Below are 6,654 nucleotides of genomic sequence, written 5' to 3'. Positions count from 1 at the left end.
TAGATGAAACTGGTGGAGGAAAACTAGGAGGGGACGACAACAGCGCAGGAGGCATCGGGGGACTAATGAATGACACTTGATCGATAGTCACAATTCTTCCATCGTGCATAAAGCAAACCACACGAAAAAGCGAAGAAATGAGGGCCCCCATGGCATAAACATAGTCGCGACCAAGGAGAAGAATAAAGTGTAAAACACCTTGGGTAACCAAGACATCTATAGAGACGGTTTTGCCTCCCAAAGTAATAGGGAACTTCGGGAGAACTCCTAGAGATGGATAGGCTCCTCTGTCGAAGGCCAACAGATTCTGAGTGACTGGCCCAAGCTTCAGGGAACCTAAAGCTTGCCAAGTAGTGTACGACATAAGACTGACAGACGCCCCTTCATCCAAAACAGTGCCAGGTACTACCTGAGCACAGGCATGTACTGTGATTTGGAAAGGCATATGGGATGGAAGGCGACCAGCGATCAAGTGATTCCAATCAAAGGAAGTGACTAGACTACTTGGTGGGGGAATCGTATGATTGCCCCCATGTGCTAAAGGAACCAAAGGAGAACCTTCGGGAGCAGCTGGGTTAGGAGAGTCATTTCGAGACTCAAGAGAATCTGAAGAGACGGGAAGAACATGGGCGTGATTCTCTTCCGAAACAGAGTGAGCGAGTGGCGGACTCGAGTCGACACTCTTTCCGACCAATGGTTGGTCTGGAACAGGCTGGGGACAGCCGAGTTCGGGAAGAGGGGCCTAGACAAGAGAAGAATTTGAAGCAATCTCTTTGTCAGTAGGGGGACGATCTGCAGCTGCAGAGAGATGTTGATAACCAACGGGAAGTTGGGGTGAAGGAGTTGTAAGACTTTCCAAGACAACAAAGGCTTTATCCATGAGTGGACAAAGGTGAAGGCGATGATTGCCTTCACAAAGTCTACAGGGGATTCGAATCTTCCCTTTTCCCTTACCATTCCCAACTGATAAGGTAGCATCGCCGTCAGCTTCAGAGGACAATGAGGGGCGGGCCGGATAGCGAGACCATACTTCTAGTACCCTGGGAATGCCAGGAAAATCACGAAGAAGATGGTCATCCTTGAATAATCGACAAGGAAACTTGACCTTCCGCGGAGGAGCGGAAGGGGGCCCGACTTCAGGTGTACTCGAGGGGGTAGCTGCACTTGGAACCTCTCCCTTAGGAGCCTTCTTCTTCTTCATCTTCTTCTTCTTCTTCTTAGCCACCTGGTTACTCGAATCTAGACTTTCACCAGGTGAAGTAGAAGATGAGGACGTAGAAGTGGGCATAGAAGGGGAAAGATCCACCTTAGAATCAACATGATGTTAATCAAGTGGAGGGATGGATTGACTAGACGGTGAGACGACAGGGACCAAAGAGGTTGAGAACAACCAAACCGAAAAGCCAATAGTTAACCCTGGGAGGGACAACGTTGCCATATAAGGAGCACCAACATTTCCAAAAGGAGTGAAATGACCAGGGTTCCCGTCAGAGGGGGTCCCTGGGTTGGTGAACCCCGGAAAAGTTGCCATCAAGAACGAAAATAAGCCTACTCAAGCTAACGCGAACGAGATATAACCAGGTAATGTTAATCGCGGCCAATTAAATTTTAAGACGCAAGGACACAACTTGACCTTTTCGTGTCTTAAGAGTCGAGAAAAGGACAAAAAGGTGACTCTAGTCGCCTTCGAATGTTTTGTGAGCCCGAAGTGACAAACTGCTCAAGTGAGCCTTTTCTTTTGAGTCTGAAAAGGATCAAAAGTGACTACTCTGGAGAGACTAGGCAAAGGGTTTACCAAACAAATCTGTAAAAATGCATATACACCTTGGCAGTCATATGAAAACCAAGGACTTCCCGTACGGCAGTCAATCTTCCCGAATGTTGTGTTCGGTGCGTTACGGCCTATAAGGTGGTAGACAAGGCTTCCTGTGGATAAAGGATGATAACCTAGTGGGCTCTCCCCTATATACGCGACGGTACGTGGGAGCTCAAGTCCGTGCTAGACCACTATCAAGTCACAAAAGGAGGAATCACCCAAACGTAATGTGAAACAACAGTGACTAGGTTTAACGACGCCAGAGCACGTCTCTAGCCTAGACCTCTAAACAGTGAGCGTTATGTTCCAATGCATTTTTAAGTTCATTCAGTTCATTTTATGGTTGATCTTTGATTAGGTTTCGATTTCTAGGTCCTACCGTATGAAATCTCTCAAAAAATGCCTAAATGCAAACTATATGCCAAAATATGTCATTCCATTTGATGAATGCTAATTACAAGAGAGTTAGAAGGCTTTCATACAAACGAAATGATCACAAAACAACAAACAGCTTCTCTAATGCAGCTAATGGAAATTCACAATCTTTTCTTTAAGATCACTAATCATTAATCAAAACGAAAAGCTTCTAGTTCTCATTAACCAATACAAAGCAAAAGAGATTTTTTTTGTTGATGGCAAAGTGCATTAAACAAACTTTTGAGAAATAATAACAAACAAATGTGAAAAGAACTGGTTGACCCCAAACAACTGTGATCCGTGTCCGGGTAGTGAGAAGTAATCGAAACAATGTGAAGACTGGTTCAATAACAATCACCTAAACAACCAAGCAAAAGCAAGCAAAGAAGAGGGTTTCACAAAACCACAAGCAAGAAGCAAACTAACCTTTGTAAGCGAGTAACCAAGCAAAGCTAATCCAAAGAAATTGGGATGACAAAACTAGGTCACAAGACACAAAAAGCAAGATTCGCTCAACAAGACTTCAAAAGAAAGTGCTTCAATCCTCAGACAATGAAAATCAAATCATAAACCAAGTGAAAACAGCAGGGGATAGCAAGACCAACAGGCTCAGGAGGCAGAATTGAAGAAATCCAATTCTACATGTATCAACGCGGGTGATACACAGCAACAAAGCGTTGATCAGAAACCACGCGTAGCCACAAAGCGCTGTCAGCGCGCAAGTACATGGCCTAACCGCGCTGGTTCGATTTCCAGAACCGTTGCGACTGTTCAGTGTATAAGCGCGATGATCAAGAAGTCAAAGAAATAGCTATGCGATGGCAGCGCGACTGTTTTATTATAAACCGTGCTGAAGCTAAAAAACGGGCACAATCGAGCCAAAAACTTCCAAACCAAGACAATCAGTCTTTAAACAATCAAGGCACTTCCCAGACCGAACTAGGAAATCGAAAAACAGAGAACTAATCCCCAAACTTCGAAAAGAGAGAAAAAATCAAACTCAAGGAAAAATGAACACAAAAGGACAAAAGCTAGCTCCAAGCTGTTCAGTTCGTAAACCAAACCAGAGATGGACTAAAGTGGCTTTGATCTACTTCGCTAATGTAGAGCAATAGCGTTTCGAAGCCTATCTGGCCGTGCTTCAAGCTCCGTATAAAGTTTACAAATCAAAAAACAAGGTAAAAAAGTCCCCAGCGGAGTCACCAAATTGTTGTGGAGGTAAATCCCCTCTGCAGACAGAGGCGATCCCTACTAGTCCAAACAAGGTCTAGCAACAATCAAACAATGATAACACGCAGGTTCCTAATTACAAATAAAAGACCAATGATGAAGGCCTACCTGGATTCCAATGCTAATACTTGTAGAAGAGTTGATACTCCCATTCCTTTGCCCTGGCTGGTCACAATCCTCACAATCCTCGTGCACAGACACTTACAAATGCAAAGAATGATACAAACACAAGCATAAAATCTAGTAGATGTAACTATATATCAGTCAGAAAGGATATAACTCAAATACCATCATAAAGACAGTAAGAGTGGAACCATAATGATAGTCGTCTATTATTAATGAACAAAGAAGAATACAACCATAGTTCTGACGTCAAATCCTTCTCAAGAGGGTCCAGCCAGCAAGTCTCTCAAGCATTCACCCTTGAAGGTAGATCTCCCAAGACAAAAGCTCTCTCTCACACAAGTTTACAAAAGAAAGAAACACTTCACAACCTTCCTCAAGCTCTCTAGCAATCCCACACTTGTCACAACAACTACCTATCAAGCCCACACACTAGCAGCAACACTCCAAGCACTATCAATTCCAAAACCTCCAACTCATAGCAATCGTGGAGGCTTAAATAGGAGAAGGAGTCTCCATGAATGGTGGGAGGATGAGCTTATCCCCAAGGAAGGTGGCTCAAATGACGAAACAGACATGCCAGAGAAGGGAGGGCGACATTTACAAGGCCAACAACCAGGTCTGGAGTCATCTGGAAGGCCGGCTGTTAGAACAAACTCACCCAGATTGGATCAGCACGGGTTCATAACTGCACTGGAGCGCTGACATCACTGTTGAATAACAAAGAAAGTCATATCAGCGCGATAAAATATAGATAACAGACACACTATCTCATGAAATTTGACCAGCGCGGGAATCACGTGTACTTCCGCGCTGACAGCGCATTAGGTCTGTTTTGCAGCACTCATCAGCGCGCTTATTTTGACAACAGTCGCGATGATAACAAAAACTTTGGCAAAGTGGGTCATTTGGCAACATTAGAGAACACGAGTCTGGATGATTTGGACTCATGACATAGTAGAAAGACTGGTAGGAAGACAGTGACGAATTACTGTGTAACACTCCCCTTATGAGCTAGTAGACACATTTGGTATCTCTCTTTCTTTCATGGTATTTTCTTCCCTTCTTCCTTTTTGACCCTAGCTTTATGGATAAATGGTGGGATTGTTGTGGATTGGTGTTCAGGAAGGACGAAACACAGTGCGAGTTCCCAGGGTGGCCACCCTAGTCCTTCTCGATTGTCGTTCCCTGCAGGTCCCCCCTTTTTTCCACAGCACAGGGTTGGGGAAGCTTATTCTCTATTTGAAGCCTCCCCTTGTGAGTTGGTAGCTACAATTGATATCCATTTCTTTCATGTTTCCTTCTTCCCTTCTTCCTTCTAGCCCCTAGCTTTACGGAGAAAAGGTGGGATTATTGTGGATTGGTGTTTGGGAAGGACAAAACACAGTGTGAGTTCCCAGGGTGGAAACCCTAGTCCTTCTCGATCATTGTCCCCTTCAATTCCCCCGTTTTTGGGAAGGCAAGGGGCTTAGGAGGCATGTTCTTTGTTTGAGCCTCCCCTTGTGAGCCAATAGCCACATTTGATCTCTATTTCTTTCACCTTGTTTTCTTCCCTTCTTCCTTTTGGTCCCTAGATTTATGGAGAAAAGGGGGAATTGTTGTGGACTGGTGTTCGGGAAGGATTAAAACCAGTGCAAGCTCTCAGGGTGGCCACCCTAGTCCTTCTCCATTGTTGTTCCATGAATTTCCCCCCTTGTTATGATGAAGAAAGTAGCGAAATGTGATACTTAGTGTGAATTACAGAATCTCGTGAATCATTGAGTTTTTGAATGCAATTTGCACCTGAGGCCTCGATCGAGGGCATGTCTATCTGGGCATTGCATCCCATTCAAACATGCTCCTTGCAATATGTTAGGGAGCAGCAGAGCTGGTCGTCTATGTCCAATGTGGTGCGGTTGGCTGAAATACCTCAAGCGATGTTTCGTGGTGTGCATCGGTGAGCGGTGATCTTGTCCTCTTGGATGGGCAGTCAGCGTTAGCTGATGCAGGCTTTGTGTGGCATTGCTCGAACTTGATTTGCTCTCTCTTGTCCTCCCATCAGGTAGGGCATATTTAGCTCCAACTTTGCGACCTCAGTTCAAGCGAGAACACCCGTTGGGTTTAAGCATATAATTAAGCAGAGGAAAAGAAACTTACAAGGATTCCCCTAGTAGCGGTGAGTGAACTAGGAAGAGCCCAGCATGAAAATCGGGCAGCTACATCTCCTGAATTGTAGTCTATAGAAGCATCCTCAGTGGAAAACCTGGGCCAAGTCCCTTGGAAGGGATCACCTGAGAGGGTGATAGCCCTGTGGGGGCGGGACCCTACCGCATCATGAGGCATTGTCAGCGAGTCAGGTTGTTTGGGAATGCAGCCCTAATTGGATGGTAAATTCCATCCAAAGCTAAATACAGGCAAGAGACCAATACTGGACAAGTACCACGAGGGAAAGATGAAAATGACTTTGAAAAGAGAGTTAAAGAGTGCTTGAAATTTCCAGGAGGGAAGCGGATGGAGGCTGTTGATGCATCTTCGTCGAATGTGGAATGGATCAGGCTAGTTTTCTGCTCAACTTGAGGTGCAAACCAACATTGCATCGTAACAAGCACATATGGATTACTACCTGTTGGTTTGCCATTGTGGTGGTTGAGGAACGAAGCGTATGCCCTTGTGGTAGGCCATGTGCACCTGCGTGCTCATGGTGTTGGTTGGCAGGCTTTCTATTCAACCCGTCTTGAAACATGGACCAAGGAGTCTAACATGTGTGCGAGTCGATGGGTTTGAAAACCTGCAAGGCATAAGGAATCTGACGGGTTAGATCCCCTCACTCGAGGGGTGCATCATTGACCAATCTTGAGCTTATGCAAAGCGTTCGAGTGCGAGCACACCTGTTGGGACCTGAAAGATGGTGAACTATGTGCTACACACTAATTTGTCACCATTTGTCACCGTACCTGTTATCCCTCTCCCACACACTGGAGGACTCATTCCAGGACCTGTGAGAAGTGACATGACCTGAAACCACTTGCATCATATTCCTCTAAGTATGAGCTTCATATGCCCTGAAGACATCTCCTGCAGAATACCCA

General features: G+C 45.2%; 1 pseudogene; it reads left to right on the top strand.

Moving 5' to 3' along the window:
* The first annotated feature begins 5,254 nt into the window (after positions 1–5,254).
* On the top strand, positions 5,255–5,406 carry LOC149157380 (5.8S ribosomal RNA; annotated as a pseudogene).
* The last annotated feature ends 1,248 nt before the right edge of the window (positions 5,407–6,654 follow it).

This window comes from Pinus tabuliformis, chromosome 5_2, assembly GCF_031772625.1.
Source record: "Pinus tabuliformis cultivar Carrire ecotype Pingquan chromosome 5_2, CPIR1, whole genome shotgun sequence".
Taxonomy (NCBI): Eukaryota; Viridiplantae; Streptophyta; class Pinopsida; order Pinales; family Pinaceae; genus Pinus; species Pinus tabuliformis.
The sequence above is the reverse complement of the archived record's forward strand: the minus strand, read 5'-3'. Positions and strand labels throughout refer to the sequence as shown.